The 19887-nt window shown below is 39.9% G+C and overlaps 1 long non-coding RNA gene across 3 annotated transcripts in view; it reads left to right on the plus strand.

The window, feature by feature from the left end:
- Nucleotides 1-19887, plus strand: part of LOC307018548 — a 71286-nt gene that overhangs the window by 48049 nt on the left and 3350 nt on the right. For 2 of the 3 annotated variants that reach the window (XR_013802427.1, XR_013802428.1), the window contains exons 2-4: nt 12304-12440; nt 14226-14599; nt 14873-16473. This is a non-coding gene — a long non-coding RNA (uncharacterized lncRNA). Of the gene's footprint in view, nt 1-6445; nt 12441-14225; nt 14600-14872; nt 16474-19887 lie in introns of those variants that run through there. The other variant, XR_013802429.1, reaches the window with a different exon arrangement.

Consider the following 19887-nt stretch of genomic DNA (forward strand, 5'->3'; position numbering starts at 1 on the left):
TTTTTGTAATACAATATCATATATTATATTTCTCTATTATACTATATCCATCTATCAGATTTCTGCCTCCTCCCTACCACTTTGAAAAAGTGATGACATATCTTGGGGTTCTCAAAAGTGTCAAGGAGTGAACTCTGAGGCATGAACCCAAATGCACGACTCAAACTCAGAATCAGATATTGTTCAAAATAAAGACTTTACTGGTATTGACACAGTACCAAAACAGGGAAAACAATAACAGTCTTTCGAGGAAAAACAAGAACTAAGATCAGGCGCTTAAAAGGTACGTGAGATGTCCGTGGAGTAGGCTGGTACATTATTCCTGAATGAGGAAACAAACTGGCAATGGACAGGGGGGAGCTAGCACAATATATACACAGGGTAAGGGGAACAGGTGGAAACAATCAGGGCGGGGAAAACAATCACGGACGCAGGAGACAGATAGGGGCGGGGAGCGTGGAGGTCTGAAATGAGAGGGAGAATTACTTAACGAAATAAACATAAAGCACAGGACAAAGGGACATGACACAACTAACATAAAGAATACACGTTCACAATAAGTTTCTTAGACATGACACAAAGTGTTCTTTCTCAACATGTAAGCCTAACAACACACTGAACAACAGTTTTCATAACAATTATAGTTTAGAAAGTAGTTCATCTGAATACTGTTCAGAATTCACTGAGGTCTTAATCTTGAGTAACTGGGAAAAAATGTCTGGGAATAAATAGTCCTGTTGATTTTTTTTATTAGACATTTTAGAATACTTTGAGCACCATATAATGGCTCCAATCTCAAAGAAACTACCTGTGTAGCTAACTGTTTTTGTCTCTTTGACGTGTTGCAAAAGCCTCTGAAAACAATTCACATAATTTATCCAGGCTTTGTCAAAGTTGGATCAATACTTTGAGAAGTATCCTGTGTGACTGTAGGTACACTGCCAAACACCAGAAGCTTTTATTTCTCTGCTTTATGAGAACGGAGTAGGGATGTGATGATGGATTGTTCAATCAGCGTGATATTCTTTTTTAAAGAAGACTGATGGTACTGCTGGAGAAGGTAAGTGTTTCCTCTCCCACTTCCCCTACTGCAATAAATGTTGTGAATACCTGGAGGGCTGTTTCTCATAAAGACACATTACCAGGTCCAACATTGGTACCATTTAACTTTCTCTGTGTGATCATGTGAAAGGGTGTTTTGGGGCAAATCATGATTTTTTTTCAAAATGTTAAAAATTTGGAGTGGAAGTGAGGATGTGCAAATGTGAGGGCAGTTCAAGACCAGGGAGAAGTCCATATGGGAGAAAAACTAAGGGTATAAATAAATATTTGATTTAGATTTTTAAACAATAAATCACTACCTGAGCATTATTATTGTGAAAGTAAGACCATGAAGATGTACACCTACCTGTACACAGCTCTGTTCACTTTGCACCATGACGGTGTTAATTGGGAGGAAATCATACCTTTAAAGCTAAAATTGCATTTCTATCGTCTGATGTTAGATATTCAACAAAAGGATAAACCTTTGAAAGTTGAGAGACAAAAGATGGAATGGATGACATACAGTATAGTGCACTGAAAAAGCTGAAACCTTGACTTGAATTAAATGTAGTGTTGACAGATTTCACATAACTGTATAAGGTTATTTGAAAGCAATAATAGCAATTATATTTCAAAAGATACTTATATATTAGGTTCAACTTAATATTATTGCTTTCAACTAACCTAATCGTTTTTTCAGTGTATGCTTCACTCGTGGCACACCGTGACCCGGTGAGGTCGAAGGTACAAGTCCGATTTTAAACTATTTTGAACTTTGGAGCACAATGCTTATTAAAGACATCATGTTATTGCAATCTAAAGTCTGAAAGCATATGCTCTTGTAGAAAAGAAACTGCACATTTATTATACACAATAAATAATAAAGGTTATCTTTGAATGATTTATTTCACTGTGGATCTTCGGGACAATGTTAACAGATATGTAAGACCACTTACATTTCTTAACAATGTTCAGTGAATGGCCGGCATTATTAGTACTTTAATGTTTTTTTCAAGGACATGCTCGGGCTCAATCAATCCTGCTTCAACATGGTGGACTCATGAAAAGCATGTGGGTAGAGCATACAGGATTATTAATGAGGCCCAGGGACAGTCTCCCTCAGAGGATAAAGAACTGCTTTAATGCTTTGTTCCATTTTTTTTTTCAGAGAGGATGGGAGCAGTTTACAAGGTCTGAGGGATGTCTGTGAAGTACGTACAGCAGATCACCTGATGCATCATGCCGTCCTGTTTTAATTTGCATACCTCAATGTAACTGAACTGAGGCGTGGCAAAGTATTGACGAGCAGAGTGGGGTTTGTGATGCCATGACACTGGAAGCACTGCTTTGGTTGTACTGTCTATAGAGATGTAATAGTGCCATAAGGACATTTGAAATAATAGAAACTATAGAAAAAATGGAATCACGGAAAGAAAGATCTAGATTTTGGATACTGGGCCAAAGACTTATTTTGACATCGACATGCTTTTCACTCAAACATCATTTGAGCATCAGCATTTTTAGACAAACAACTTTAGCCTAACAAGATCTGAATTCAAAACCTGACTGCAAACTGGCAAACTAACAAAGATACTCTAATTGTTCCTCTTGATACTAAAATAGCGCCTGCTCCGTCCTTTCATCTACTTTTCATCACTTAGTAATAGTCAAGGGACTCTAGTTTTGCAAGTTAATTACCTTTCTGGTTATTAATTGATAAAAGTCATTGGAACATCTTTTCTTTTAATTGTAGAACCTATTCTACCAAAACGAACACATTTCCATGGTTGTGCATTGATTTTATAGTGAAGAAAACAACTTAATATTGTCATATGAAGATAATTGGTGAAACGCCTCCTCTGTCAAAGCTGTAGCTGGTGTCCATAAACAGTTACAGGGTTATGTTGTTGCCATTGTTATTTGTTATACTCTCATTATCATTAAATACATTTACATATGTATATACAGTTTATACTGTATGTAAATAACTATACCAATAACCATTCAATATCTTATTTTAATTTTAATTTGTAAAGCTTTCTACAAGATTCCTGATATATCCATGATGAGACAGCATCAGTTCAGTCTTACTCTAGAGGGGCTGCAGGGCAGAGACATTGGATTTGAAACACGGTATCTTTGTTTAAACCCGGACCTGACAGAGATGGTTTACTCACAGGGGTTACTTTCCAAGTGGCCATTGGGATTTTCAGCAGGCCAGGAGCATATGGGGTCTGGGCACAGACCGAAGCAGATTATCCCAAAGGAGTTAGAGACTAGCAGGCCCACACAGCTGACCTCTGGCAAAGCCCCCCAGCACCAGGCTGCTGTGGGTGGTAAGTATGTCGTATTGATATTCTGTACAAACTGTGAAGTCCACTGAGACAAATGTAACATTTGTGATATTGGGCTATACAAATAAACATTTGTAACTATCAACTATCTAAAATAGTTGTGTTAATTAAATGCACAAGGGGTTCTTGAATGAAATAATATTATAAAGGTAAACAGAACTGATAAACGGACAATCTTTCACAAAATAAACAAAGACAGGTTTTATACGTTATTCCAGTGTATTCACAGTCTTCGAGCCAAACAAAACAAACAAAACAAACAAAACCCCCACAAAAAGTCGGCGATACACCGAAATGTCTTTACTGCCTAATTCAGGCCATCGTTCATTTAAAAAAAAAGGCTGTTGCTCCTGCGCCCGTCGGCGGCAAAAACTGAAATGTTTGTAGGCCTTTTCAGGCTATAATCCACAAAAAGAAAAATACGAAGATCAGCGTGGCACAAAGGAGCGATCTCACACTAGCCTCATCCCAATACCCCTCCTCGACTCCTCCTTTCCCTCACTCGCTTCCCTTCCTTGCGTTTTAGCTCCGCCTCCGTAAGATGCGAGCGAGAGACACGAGCCTCATCCCAATACCCCTCCTCGACTCCTCTCTTCCCCTCCTCCGGGACTTGACCCGGATATCGATCAAGACTCGCCATTTTGAAGGACGTCCCAATAGCTGAAATGCACAGGAGTCGAGGAGGGGTGAGGGAGGAGGGGTGCGGGAGGAGACGAAAGGGAGGAGACAAAGGGAGGAGAAGAAAGGGAGGATACACGCGAGCAGACTACGCAGAAGTGTTTTCACTACTCGCGTATAAAAGCCCCGCCCCCACCTTCACAGCTGGTCGGAAAAACCGACAACTGGAAGATGAGTGGAAAAGCATCACATACATGTATAAGTGCTCACAGCTCCGTGGGAATTATTATGTGCAATTCATTTCTAAAAGGCTTTCACATTACTATAATTATATTTTTATTTAAATGTAGGCTACATTTTACACCAAAACGGAACACAAAAGCAGGACCAACCATTGTCATTGAATTCCTTGACTAACAAGAGAAAGATTCATTCATTTAAATAAATATTTAACAATAAATGGGCCGGTTCTAAGGGGTTATTCAGTTAAGCCCGATGAGAGGGGATACAGCTGTGCACATGTCATCATTAACAGACTTAGTTTAAAAGTGACGTTTGAGTGAACGAGGACATCCCAATTAATACCTGAGGATTCCTCTGTCCTCGCATCACCTCCTCGTGTCTCTCGCTCGCATCTTACGGAGGCGGAGCAAAGATGCAAGGAAGGGAAGCGAGTGAGGAAAAGGAGGAGTCGAGGAGGGGTATTGGGCTGAGGAGGTGACGCGAGGACAGAGGAGTTCTCAGGTATTAATTGGGACGTCCTCGTTCACTCAAACGTCACTCTTAAACGACGTCCGTTAATGATGACATGTGCTGCTCAGCTGTATCCCCTCTCATCGGGCTTAACTGAAGCCTCATCCCAATACCCCTCCTCGAATCCTCCTTTCCCTCACTCGCGTCCCTTCCTTGCGTCTTAGCTCCGCCTCCGTAAGATGCGAGCGAGAGACACGAGGAGGTGACGAGAGGACAGAGGAGTCCTCAGGTATTAAATGGGATGTCCTCGTTCACTCAAACGTCACTCTTAAACGACGTCTGTTAATGATGACATGTGCACAGCTGTATCCCCTCTCATCGGGAAAAACTGAATAACCCTTTAGAACCGGCCCATTTCTGGTTAAATATGTATTTAAATGAATGAATCTTTCTTTTGTTAGTCAAGGAATTCAATGTATGATGGTTGGTCCTGCTTTTGTGTTCCGTTTTGGTGTAAAATGTAGCCTACATTTAAATAAAAATATAATTATAGTAATGTGAAAGCCTTTTAGAAATGAATTGCACATAATAATTCCCACGGAGCTGTGAGCATTTATACATTTATGTGATGCTTTGGAGAGAAGGTAAGGCATAGTTTCTGTCTGCCCTGGTTTAAAGATCTATTCTGATAAACACACTGAAACTTTGACTTAGTGTAACCATCGAGTTAAGGTATGCTAAAGCAGAGCATACATTTAAGTGTTTTTTGTGTGTGCTCAGGAGAGCTTTTTGATTATTGCCATTGTTTGTTTTATTGTTTTTTTGCCTACCCTCTCTGTGCTCGTTCATCTTTCACATTTCGATTATGGTGCAATCAATGTGGACAGGGACAGGCACTGTGAACGTTGCAGAAACAGTGTGGCAGGACCCACAGAGGCATATAGACTACACACACACACACACACACACACACACACACACACACACACACACACACACACACACACACACACACACATACACACACACACACACACAAAGCTGTCAGTTCATATTCAGCTATGTGACACTTAAGCCCATTCCGGCGCAGCATTGATTGATAGGTAGCCTCCTGGCCCTCTGTTTGTTCTGTTGTTGTGTCTGCGACGACTGGCAGATTTGCATCTCCCCCCGATGCTGCTATCTCTAGCTCCCCTTGCTCTCACATTTGTGTGATGCTAGCTTTGGCACAGGAAAAATGTCTCCTGTGCGGTGCTAACCGATGCCAGGCTAATCGGCAGACATGCTGCCAGCCTTCACAAATTCTCATCCCTGCTCTACTCCTCAACATTTGAACTGCATCTGACTGATCTGCTAGCTAACTGGTGCAAAGCCAGAATGTGTGTCTGTGCGTGTGGTGCATCATTTTTTGGACACTTTGTCAATCGTGATACTAAAAATAAAAACCTGAACTATGATGGAATATAGCGCCTGGTATATACAGTGCATTGACAGTACCCTTTATATTGTCTTAACGTAGCTCAGATACTACTGTGATACAGAGAGTGATTGTAATGCCTGTGTACTGGGTCTCAAGGTTTACCTACACTGTAAAAAAAGATCGTAATTTTACAGGAAATAACTGTACATTTTTATAGTAATTATCATGTTTTTTTTAAATAACTTGCAAAATCCTGTAAAATGACAGATATTAACTATAAATTAACAACTCAAAACATTAATTTAAGTATTTTGACAATAACAACAAATAACGTTTATTTCCTTCTTTTTTTTTTTTACAGTAAATGTACTATATAATATTTACAGTATTTTTGCACTTTCAGAAAATACATGCAGATGTACGTAAAATAAAAAGTATTATCCGTAATTAAATATGTAACTCGTAATATAAAAGTGTATTAGCCTACTATTATAAGACTTTAAGATATTTCGTTGTAATTTTAAGGTAAACATAAAACTGTAAAAAAAGCGTCAAATAAAAAAAACGTAAAATATAAGTAAAACATTTTTACATAAATAATTTTCTCAATATCCAATTGAATCCACCACAAACACAAAATATCCAATGTTTTAACAAAAGTAAATAAATATGTTTTCATTAAATTCCTAACTTACTATATTGTAAACATCTACAGTTGACAATATCATTAAACAAAATAAAAAGCATAGAAAGTGGAGAAATCTCTACAGGGAGGACCAAGGTTTAAAACACACACTGTTATTTACTCAACAATAAGTCACAGTTATCCTTGTTTTATTTATGTGTTCTGTTGCTATGTTTTTTTCTTCCATTGGTTGTCAATATACAGTAATAAACCTTAGTTTTACAGTATAATGTATGGTTTTCGGATTCTGGCCGACAGCCAGAGCTACGGCACTTGAAATAGAATTCAGCCAGAACACGGCAGACAAGTCAGGCATGTTTGGAATGAGTCCACAACACTCCTGATTGGTTAATATAAACGTCATCGAAGAAACCTGCCAATGAGAACTGTCCGCGCCTCTCGTTCACATTTGAAACATCCACCGTCAGTTTGAGCGGGTTTCCTCGGTCTCCTCCTGCTGGAGCTACAGCTGTCTGTCTGTATGTTTGCTGCAGGAGTTTATGGATTAATATCGGGATCTTTTTTACACGTTAAATATGAGCATCGGGACGTCAACAAAGAACAGAAGACTTGAGATCTGATGAGTCCTGCAACTGTAATGGAGTGAAACATGTATTTAGATAATCCTTAGTTTGTGAATGTTTTATTTTTTATTTAAGGTTACGTTTCTTCTTCTAGTTAGCTGAGTTTCTTCCCGTTAAATTGGTATGCATCATTAATAGGTTTTTAAATGTTAAAAAGCCCTGAGATGCTGTTTCTTGCAAGATGTTGCGCGGGAAACCTAGCTTAAAAGGTGGCTGCTAACGTTAGCTTACAGCTTATTGCAGTGCTGCCCCCCCACCCTCTCGTCTCCAACACGGGAGAATTACACATAAACATGCAGCGGGGCGTCACAGTGTCGCCAAGTTTAATTTAAAGTTTCACAGCTTTCTTACAGCAGAATCTAATTTGTTAATGTTCAGTAGCCAACAGCTAGCATAGCATAAAAAGCTAACCGCTAACGTTCGGCTAACTTGCTAGTTAGCTCTGCTCTATATATTACAAGCTAACAGGACTAGCTAATGTCACACTGTGAACTAACATAGTTTTTGTATTACTACATCATACATGCTTGGTCCAAATCACTGCTAAAATTAATTATTTTTGAGAATGTATAGCAAAGAAACACTCAGCCATGCATGAAATAACATAGCAAAAGAATACGTGTAATGTTTGACCCATGTTGTGCCTTAGAAGTGCCTTAGAACCAAACTTAATGTGGCGTCGGTGTGTAGTTATGCTAAAACAATGTCGGACACCGTAATCTTCTCTGGTCCCCTCCCCAATCTGATCAATGATGACATGTATAGCCGCATGTCATCATTTCAGCGCTGGTTGTCTTGGTGGTGCCCAGCAAACAATGTGGGCTTCGTAAATAATTGGACAGCCTTCTGGGGAAAAGCTGGTCTGATTAAGAGAGACGGCATTCATCCTACTTTGGAAGGTGCAAATCTCATTTCGGCAAACATTTCAGGGCTTTGTGGACTTAATCCATGACAAACTAGAGTTGAGACCAGTAGGCAGAGTCGCAGTCTTACACGCATCTCTGCGCTCTCTCCTAGGCAGTCATCCATAGGAATCCCGAACCCAATAAAATACCCAATATTAACGGTGTGTGTGTCTGCCCAAGGACAATTTAAGGTAAAACCTAATAGAGGTGTCATACATAATAACCTAATAAAAGTAAATGTAACAACTACTACAGTGCAACAAAACAGGAAGATTAAATGTGGTCTCTTAAACATAAGATCTCTAGCATCTAAAGCAATACTGGTAAATGATTTAATATCAGATTATAATATTGATATATGTTGTCTCACTGAAACTTGGTTGAGACATGAAGAATATGTCAGCATAAATGAGGCCACTCCACCCAGCCATATCAATACTCATATTGCCCGAGGCACGGGCCGAGGAGGTGGAGTTGCAGCAATCTTTGACTCAAGTTTACTTATCAATACTAAACAAAAATTAAATTATACCTCCTTTGAAAGCCTCATTTTCAGTCTTACGCATCCGACCTGGAAAACTTTGCAGCCAATCTTATTTGTTACAGTGTACCGTGCACCAGGTCCTTATTCAGAATTCTTATCATAATTCTCTGAGTTTTTATCAGCTTTGGTACTTAAAACAGATAAAGTAATTATCGTAGGTGACTTTAATATTCATGTTGACGATGATAAAAATAGCCTTACTGTTGCATTTAACTCTATATTAGATTATGTTGGTTTCTGTCAGAGTGTAAATAAACCAACCCACTGCTATAATCACACTCTTGACCTTGTTCTGACTTATGGTATTGAAATTGAGCAAGTATTAGTCGAACCGCATAATCCTGCTTTATCCGACCATTTCTTAGTAACTTTTGAAGTACTGTTACTAGACTACAAAGCATTAGCCAAAAGCTCCTGCAGCAGAAACCTATCTGTTAGTGCTATAGCCAAATTTAAGGAAGAGATTCCACCAATACTTAACTCGATAGCATGTCTGCATGTAGGGGAGGAAACTTATATAAAATGTACACCACCCCAAATTGATCATGTTGTTGATAGTGCTACAGATGCGCTGCGAATAAAATTAGACTCTGTTGCTCCTTTGAAAAAGAAGAAAATAAAACAACATAGATTAGCTCCATGGCATAATGCCGAAACCCGCAAAATAAAGCAAAAGTCGAGACAACTTGAAAGGATATGGCGTTCCACTAAACTTGAAGAATCTCGTTTAATTTGGCAAATTACACTCAATGAATATAAGAAAGCACTGCGTAAAGCCAGAGCAGCATACTACTCTTCATTAATAGATGAGAATAAGAATAATGCAAGATTTCTTTTCAGCACTGTAGCCAGGCTGACAGAGAGCCACAGCTCGACTGAGCCTTCTATTCCCATAGCACTCAGTAGTAATGATTTTATGTGCTTTTTTAACGATAAAATTGTTACTCTTAGAAACAAAATCAATGACCTCTTGCCTTTAACCAGTATAGTGTTATCAACAGCTCCCGGAAACGTAAGTTCTAATATTACACTAGATAGTAAACTAGAATGCTTTTCAGCCATAAACCTTGAACAATTAAATTCAATGATTCTCTCTTCTAAACCATCAACGTGTATCTTAGACCCGATTCCAACTAAGCTGTTAAAAGAAGTTTTTCCATTAATTAGCACTTCTTTATTAAATATTATGAATATGTCTTTATTATCAGGCTATGTTCCACAATCATTCAAAGTAGCAGTGATAAAACCGCTTCTTAAAAAGCACAACCTCGATCCAGAGGTTTTAGCCAACTATAGACCTATTTCTAATCTTCCGTTCCTCTCAAAGATTCTTGAGAAAGCAGTCGCAAAACAGCTGTGTGATTACTTAAAAAACTATGATTTATTTGAAGATTTTCAGTCTGGCTTTAGAACACAACATAGCACAGAGACAGCTCTGGTTAAAGTCACAAATGACATTCTAATAGCCTCTGACAAGGGACTTGTCTCTATTCTTGTCTTGCTCGATCTTAGTGCTGCATTTGATACTATCGACCATGATATCCTATTGCAAAGACTAGAGCACTTAGTTGGCATACAGGGAACTGCTTTAGGCTGGTTTAGGTCCTATCTATCTGAGCGCTCTCAGTTTGTACGTGTCAACGATGAATCTTCCATGCAAACCAAAGTTAGCCATGGAGTGCCACAGGGCTCAGTGCTTGGACCTATTTTGTTCACCCTATATATGCTTCCGTTAGGCAATATTATAAGGAATCATTCTGTAAACTTTCATTGTTATGCGGATGATACTCAACTATATTTATCAATCAAGCCTGATGAAATTAATCATCTAAATAAAATTCAAGACTGCCTCAAGGACTTAAAAACGTGGATGACCTTAAATTTTTTGATGTTAAACACGACCAAAACTGAAGTTATTGTACTTGGCCCGAAGAATCTACGAAACAAATTATCTAAAGATATATTAACTATGGATGGCATTAATTTGGCCTCCAGTGAGACTGTAAGGAATCTTGGTGTTATATTTGATCAGGATTTATCCTTTAACGCCCACATAAAATCAATTTCAAGGACCGCCTACTTCCATCTACGTAACATTGCAAAAATCAGGCATATCTTGCCTCAAAACGATGCAGAGAAACTAGTCCATGCATTTGTTACTTCAAGGCTGGATTATTGTAACTCCTTATTTTCAGGGTGTACCAAGAAGTCAGTCAAATCGCTTCAGCTGATTCAAAATGCTGCAGCTCGTGTACTAACCAGAGTTAGGAAAAGGGACCACATTACTCCTGTTCTGGCTGCCTTACACTGGCTCCCTATAGAACACAGGATAGAATTTAAAATTCTTCTTCTCGCCTACAAAGCCCTTAATGGGCAGGCGCCATCTTACCTTAAAGAACTCATTATACCCTATTGTCCTACTAGGGCATTGCGTTCCAAGAATGCAGGGTTGTTGGTTGTTCCTAGAGTCTCGAAAAGTACAATGGGAGCCAGAGTCTTTTCTTATCAAGCTCCACTTTTGTGGAATCAGCTTCCAGTTTGTGTTCGGACGGCAGACACCCTATCCGTTTTTAAGAGTGCGCTTAAGACCTTCCTTTTTGATAAAGCTTATAGTTAGGGCTGATTAGATTCAGCCCCTAGTTTTGCTGATATAGGCTTAGTTTGTCGGGGGACATCTTACTTCTTCCTTCTCTCTGTCTATACCTGTGTACTCTCATGTTCCGATTAACCCAGCTTCCCCAAATGTCTTTGTTTTTGGTGTCTATATACGCCGGGATCCGGAGTCATGGATGATCCTGCGGTCCTGTGTCATGGATTGCGAGTCCTGGATCTTGAGTCGTGGCTGTGGTCCTGGATCATAAGTCCTGGATGGATATACTCATGGATTCATCTTCCTATTATACACACATGCATTTCCAAACATTTGGACTACCTATGTTGCAAATGTATTATCTTTTCAATTTACACACGGCATCTATTGCACGTCTGTCCGTCCTGGGAGAGGGATCCCTCCTCTGTTGCTCTCCCTGAGGTTTCTCCCATTTTCCCCTTTAAACTGGGTTTTCTCTGGAAGTTTTTCCTTGTACGATGTGAGGGTCTAAGGACAGAGGATGTCGTATTGTCATACTGATATTCTGTACAAACTGTGAAGTCCACTGAGACAAATGTAACATTTGTGATATTGGGCTATATAAATAAACATTGATTGATTGATTGATAGAAGTGTAGTGATAAAAACATGATTTCTATTCAAAAAGTAAGAAAGGGAAAAATTAGAATGGGTGTTGATCCAAAACAGGTTAATTGAGGAATACCTGGAATCCTGAATGGTTAAAGTAATTTATTGCAAAGATATTTACAATTAAATCTAATTCGTGTCACTTTTGACACATATTGGTTGTATGTTGTGTAACAAAGGGTTAACATGACAGCTGTGATGTTCACTCTTTTGACCAGTGGACAGTGAGGACTATGGAAGAGAAGATCTGATGGCTTTGTGTGGAAAGTTGCTGAAGCCAGCCTGTGTCCCTCATCAGTCTCTCCAGGCAGCACCCAGCTATTCTTCCATCTTGCAGATGGAAAGACTTTGATATGTGAGTAATAACTAACTTGTGTCTAACATAATATTGAATGTGGTTTAGTAAAGTATTTCAAAATACCCCACATTGGACAGGACAATCAGACCTTGTTCAACAAAGATCCTCAGACAATTGTTTTGTCTTTGAGGTACAGCCGCAGCAGAGTGTCTGAGTTTGAAGAAAACTAGTGGTGCACGATAATTATCGGTCCGATATTAGGAATTATGACGTCATCCCGATAAACCCGATAAAAGTATTAATAGCCCCGATAATATACAATATATGTTTTGGGTAAAAAAAGAAAGAAAATAATACTGCGGTGCGGGTGGATTGGGATGAGGGGCGCTTTTTTTTTACTCGGCTCCTCCCGTTTTGCCAGTACTTTGGTATTAGTGGTTTAGGAAGAGGGGAGTTTTTCACAAATCCAGCGCTCCCTAACTCATGCCTGGCTGTGACGTAAATGGTGTGCGGCCGTGAAGCCAGGACAGTAAACAAACATGTCGTCGGTAGTATGGGACTATTTCAAAGTTTCAGAGTTAGATAGTTTGCTTGCTATTTGTATTAACAAATGCAATGCAGAAGTTCCACGAGGAGGGAAAAAGGCAACGAGCTATAATACTTCCAACCTGATTAGTCACCTGAAACATCGCCATCGCTACGATGGTGTGTTAAAAGCGTACGAAGACGCCTGCGCTGCTAAACTAGCGGCGAATCCAAAGCCAGCTGCAAAGGCACCGGGGCTTTTAGCTATCGACGAGGCTTTTGAAAAAGGCAAGAAGTTTGCCAGAGACGACCCCAGGGCTAAAACGAGGAAAAAACTACAGGTACATTTAATATATATATATTATATTGTTATCGGTATCGGTCTTGAGAAGCAGGAAGGTATCGGTATCGGTTTAAAAAAAACAATATCGTGCATCCCTAAAGAAAACACTAACATTTTATTTCGTGTTGTTTAATCAATCAATATTTACTGGTCTTGAATTTCCTCACTGGATTACAAAATGCTCAAATGTTATTGTACAGGGACATTATGCAGATTTAATCACCTGAAGATGAAAATATAGATTCAGCGATATGTACAATTTTAAGGAAATAGACTGTTAGTGGTATTGACCAAAGCTCCGCAGCTGTAGCTAGGGGCTGCTAATGAAAACTCAAGTGCTCCATTTGTTGGTTTTTCTTTTTTATTAAGAATTGACCTAGCATATCTTCTTCTTCGAAAATCCCAGTTGTACTTCGCTAACACGCAGTGCCTGGGAGGGTGCGTTTGATTGTTCCCACCCTTACCTCATTTATGGACTAGGCCATGTTAGACAACCAATCGAGTGGTTAGTTTTAGGGTAAGCTCCATTGTTTTATTTTTTATGTATTCCCTTTAAGAGAAAGGGATTTCAGAAACAAGTCTCACAAGTTTGTCTCGAGGTAAAGTTAACAAAAGCTAACTGTTGTTAGACTATGTTCCCCCCTTCTAAACTTATGAACTAATCAATGCCCTTGGGATGTCCTGTGTGTGTGTGTGTGTGTGTGTGTGTGTGTGTGTGTGTGTGTGTGTGTGTGTGTGTGTGTGTGTGTGTGTGTGTGTGTGTGTGTGTGTGTGTGTGTGTGTGTGTGTGTGTGTGTGTGTGTGTGTGTGTGTGTGTGTGTGTGTGTGTGTGTGTGTGTGTGTGTGTGTGTGTGTGTGTGTGTGTGTGTTTCAAAGGTCCATCATACAACATGTAGGGGATCTATTGGTAGCTGCTGATAATAACATCCATCATTATGGTTTATTAATAGTTATCACTTCACTTCCTCCTCCAGCACCTGGAAACAGCAGGAACCTACGCCAGGATCCTGTTTGTGGACTTCAGCTCTGCCTTCAACACAACCCTCTGGCTGGAGGCTGCGCTCCATCAGGACCAAAACCTCTCTCCATCAGGACCAGAACCTCTCTCCATCAGGACCAGAACCTCTCACCATCAGGACCAGAACTTCTCTCCATCAGGACCAAAACCTCTCTCCATCAGGACCAACACATCTCTCCATCAGGAACAGAACCTCTCCCCATCAGGACCAGAACCTCTCTCCATCAGGACCAAAACTTCTCGCCTTCTCTACAAGGCCCTCCCCCCCCACTGACACTTTACCTCAGCCACAACGCAGACTATGCATTACATAATGGAGATCACAGGATGGTAAATAATGCAATGTTTAAATATAGCTTACTGCACATATTTTATATTCTCTAATTTATTTCATTCTATTTCGATTTAAATTACTGCTTTATTTTATTGCTATCTTACTATATTTTTATTACAGTGTTCTTAATATAGTTGGCTATCTGTGTACCTTTTTTATTTTTATTTTTTATTTGTATGTATGCACCACGACACCTAGTCAAATTCCTCGTACGTGTGAACCCACCTGGCAATAAACCCGTTTCTGATTCTGATCTTTTTGTCCTCTAGGTTGCACTGCCACGTCTACAGCAGCGCAGAATGGACAGAGGAAACATGATTGGGCCTCAAGTTCTTTGCGGCCAATATACATTCTCCTACAAACTTGGGATAGGAGGGTGAGTGAACAAGTTATCCATTGGTTGGAACCTACATCCCCATCCCTAAATCCTGCACACTGCTCCTTCAAATGGACAATGTGAACATATGTTGCCATTTTGGAATTTCTGTTATTTTCTGTTGAGAATGTTTCAAAGTAATCTTAAAAAATTAAACTTACTTTTTGTTTCTACTGTTTATAAGTATGGTGTTTAAATATGAAATGCTGTATTCATTATTTGTACTATAATTCTACAAATATTTTTATATTTTAAGTTTTCAGAGTAATTGTTTCCTCCTGAACATTTTGTGATTTTATTGAACCTGTTTGATTGGAAAATGTTAGAAAAAAGCTGTAAAATAACAGTATTCTAGCTGTAGAACTTTAGGTTCTGTATTTATTTTAGTGTTAGATCATACAAATCTAATAAAAAAAATGTAAAAAACCGTTTTTCTCATCAGAACTTTGTTTAAGGTATTTGAATCTAACATTTTAAGACGATGGATTTTGAGAAGAGAGGACATTTTCTTCTAAAATCTTTAAGGACAATTTCTGTATATTAATTGCTTTTGCACTTTATTTCAGTTAAAGTATTTTTACTTTAATTTTTATGGTTTTTGTTTGGCAGCCGCTGCTGCCAGTCATTTGACCGTTTTTTTACGGGTTTTTTGCCCGTAGAAGTTTTAGTGCTGTACTTTTATGAAAGGTTATTGATTGTAAAAAGAGGAGATAAATCCGTAAAATTAGAGTATTTGCACGTAGAAGTATTAGTGCCGTACTTTTATTAAAGGTTATTGACTGTAAAAAGAGGAGATAAATCCGTAAAATTAGAGTGTGTGCACGTTAGAGTATTAGTGCTGTACTTTTATTAAAGGTTATTGACTGTAAAAAGAGGAGATAAATCTGTAAAATTACAGTATTTGCCCATAGAAGTATTAGTGCCATACTTTTATTAAAGGTTATTGACTGTAAAAAGAGAGGATAAATCTGTCAAATTAAAGTATTTTCCTGTAAAATCTTTAAGGACAATTCCCGTAAATCAATGGCTTTTTCACTTTATTTCAGTTAAAGTATTTTACTTTAATTTAAGGGTTTCTGTTTGGCAGCCGCTGCTGCCAGTACTTTGACCGTTTTTTTACGAGTTTTTTTTTTTACAGTGTACTCTGATTCATGATCACAATGTGTTTGTTCATCTAATCCTGCAAAGACAACATTGATATTCCAAATCAACCAAACAAACAGCCTTATTGGCATGGAATGGCACAGACCACCAGGTTGAGTATGTATGTGGAATCATGGAGAGTGGACTAGGTGTTGAAGTGTCATTCAGCTCAAGTTCTCATGGTCTGACATCTGCCTCTCATCAACAGAAGACCTCTACCGGACATGTTCCAGTGTAGAAACTGTGGAGTAGATACTGAGCAGCTGCCCAAAGCTCTTGAAAGAAGGCTTCTAATTCTGTTGACATCACTAGTATTGAAGGCAAAGGGGATCATATCAACCAACAGCCGCAGTAAGCACCTCTGCCCACCCAAATGCCATATTTCTTTCTCCAGATCAGCCCCAACAACAGTCGGGAGTGTGTACAGCCCACTCACTGAATGACAGCTGCTTGTGGAGGCGGGCAGGCAGTAGGCTTGGGCGGTATCATTTTTTTCATACCGTCACACCTTGCTGACATCATACCGTGGTATACGGTATATGATGGTATGACTTGGGTCGACTTGAGTGAGGTGGCGTTCAAACGGCGGCAAATAGATGTTTCGAACGGTATATTATATGTTCGGTGTAAAATGCAGCCCGAGCCGGTAGACGCTCGCAAAGTGCCGCGACGTGCGCGCAAGTGCAAAACAAGGGCTGCATACATGACATATTGTACAAATGGCACATTTCGAGATCGAATACAGGACGCGTTTGTAGATTTCCGACGTTGTTTCCATTGTGAGCTAAGTTAACAATATATCGTCATACATGAAGATTTTCCGGGAGTAAATACTTGACTTATTGAATAAAGTTTGCTATATTCACTAACTAGTTTGGCAATATTATTCCGTGCATGTGTTAACCTTATTTCCATTTGATTCATTGGATTACTCGCGTGAATGTTTAGCACGTAAATGCTTTCGTTTTTAAAACCGTCCGACCTCGACTACAAAACCATCAACCAGTTGCATAGGATTAAAAAATGTCAACACTCACTCACCCCGTCTGAAACATTCCCAAAGAAGTGCCTCTGTCTCTCGTTGTGCTGGATGAAGTCACTGGCGAAGTCATTGGGAGTAAACCCAAAATAGTCCCAAACAGGCGCAGAGGCATTTTTCTTTTTTTACTAGTTCTCCGAGTTCGGGGCCGGCAAATGCTGCCGCCATCTTGCTCAGCTCAGCTCTGTACTGAGCTCTGAGAGCGGGAAAGACGGACTGCCCTCCCCTGCCCTCTGCTGGCGCGTGCTGTGCATTACAACCAATGTCGTCCCTGTCAAAACTCCGTGTCAGTGTAATAGAATGAAACGCATCTGTGATTTTGCGCACAGTCTGTGACGTCACGGTATTGAAAATCATACCGACGGGATTTCGAAATACCCTGGTATACCGTAATACCGTCATACCGCCCAAGCCTAGCAGGCAGCTCAAGTTCTCTGACTTCATTACACCAATATCACTGTGGCCTGATGTTGAACTGCTGATAGAAGGCTCTAACCCAGGGGTGGGGAACCTCCGGCCCCCGGGCCGTATACGGCCCGCGAGACCATTTGCTACGGCCCTCGAGGTAATTTATAAACACGCGCAAAAAAGAAAAACATTTGAGAAATCTATACCGCAAAAAAATTAAACAAGCGAGTGCCTGTTTTTCCTGGCCAAGGTCAGGGTCCTTGAACACAACACGAGCCTAACGTGTCATCACGTGTTATATGTCTCGTCTGACAGGGGTGCAGTTCTGCCGGAGAGCACCAGAACGTCGGACCCATAAGGAGCCGGACACATGCCGCAGTTTTTTCGTGACTGTGTCTTTAGTTGTAATCCCAGTGGCGATCTGTTCATCTGTCATACTGATCATACAGTCAATAACTTTGTTGTTATTAGCATCTGGTTAGCTAAGCTATGCTATATAAGAAGCTTTTTCTACAACCAGTGAGGTAAAGGCACATCTTTATATGATCATTATAGTTATAAAAAAACAAAATAATAAAGTAAACAGGTATAAAATACGATATGACAGTAAATAAAAGTTGTTATTAATAAACAAGAATACACTTTGAAAGGAGAGTGATTTGTAAAATATCCATAAAGAAAAATAAATCTGCTTACAGTTCTGTTTCATATTGATGTTGAGAGATCTATCCATAGATCTCCTAATGTTGCTCTCAAAGTGCACCAGATTGATGATTTTAACTTCAACATTTAAAAAAAAATCTTCCCGGGGGAGTCTGCCCCTCGGACCCCACTGGAGGAGGGGAGGACCCCCCTAGAGGAGGTTAGGTCCCCCCCACTTAAATCAGTCCACATGGATAGGAAACTAAATACTTTTGCACACATCTTGTGTCCAATATACTTTCTGTTTTGGTGGTCATGCCACAACCGTGCACGTGAATGCATGCACGAGTCATGGTAAAATATCTGGATTAAGAGGTTGCTTTTTCTTTGCATGGCATGAAAGAAAGGCGAAATGAATGGGCTGTGATTTTAGTATTTTTAAGCAGAGGTCAATAATTTGTAAGGCCCTCGGAGGATGTTGAAAAATTTGAAATTGCCCTTGAGAGGAAAAAGGTTCCCCACCCCTGCTCTAACCAGTGATTATAATTTGAAAATGTACTACGAATTGTGAACAGCAGATCTAGATATGGGAGGGATAGGGACACATCATCCACTGGTAGAGCAGTGTTAAAGCAGGAAGGCGAGTTTGCTGCAGACTCAAGAGGAGTTGGAAGTGGAGGCATGCCGACTGTTCTCTGACGAGCATTCACATGGCCATGGATATGAAGGAGTGCTCTGTGGGGTAGTACTGGATGCAGGGGCGGACTGGGACTAAAATTCCGCCCTAGAAACTGACCCAGTCCGGCCACATGAAATGTCAAATGTTAGTAATCCGCTGTTTATTATTTAAAGTTTTACGTCCGATTCGCTCCTTTTTCCCTCTCTGTACACAGCTCCAGTTTGGGCATTGGCCTGTCATCAGATTTCATTTTTAGTTGCTGCTGTAGCGGAAGTTTAGTAAAATTATTTTTTATGAAATACTCCAAATCTCCACCCTCCATAATTGCACTTGCTTCAGTTGCTTGCTACTTGTTAAGGGCGGTGATGACAGTTACAGTACGAACTGAAGTTGATGCGATTTGATTGGATTGTGGGGCATGACGTGAGCCTCATCTGATTGGTCAATCCCTCAATTTTTTTGACCAAGGGAAGCAAATTTCGGCTAGCCTCCTCTCGCAACAGAGAGTGCAATCTACTGTTTCACCATAACATCTAGAGGGGCGCTGTTTCACTCTTTGTAAAATACACAATGAGAATGGGCGAGAGATGGGCCGGCAGAATAACTACCGAAACTGAAGTGTTTTTATTTATTTATAAAAAATTATAACTACAATCCAAAAAAACAGGGGAAGCCTGGCTTCCCTTGGCCTCCAGGAGAAAACGCCACTGAGTTCAAGGGATAATTCTCACCCATCTCTTGCTCTTGCCCTGCACTTGTATGTGCCAGTTGAGCTGGTTCTTCCACCAGCTCAACTCTGTCCCTCATCATGAACGCAGGCTGGCTGTATGTCTGAACTCGCGCCCTCATCATTCTCTTCATCATCTTGCACTTGTTCTAAGCTGCTGCTGATAGTGCTTGTAGCAGCGCTGCTGCCAAAAAGGTCTGTCAATTAGCGACATTTATATGCTTCACCTGCGAGTGACTTCACCTTTTTTTCTCTTGCCTTCTCGGCCCC

The sequence above is a fragment of the Notothenia rossii genome, assembly GCF_949606895.1.
Source record: "Notothenia rossii genome assembly, chromosome: 9".
NCBI classification, from domain to species: domain Eukaryota; kingdom Metazoa; phylum Chordata; class Actinopteri; order Perciformes; family Nototheniidae; genus Notothenia; species Notothenia rossii.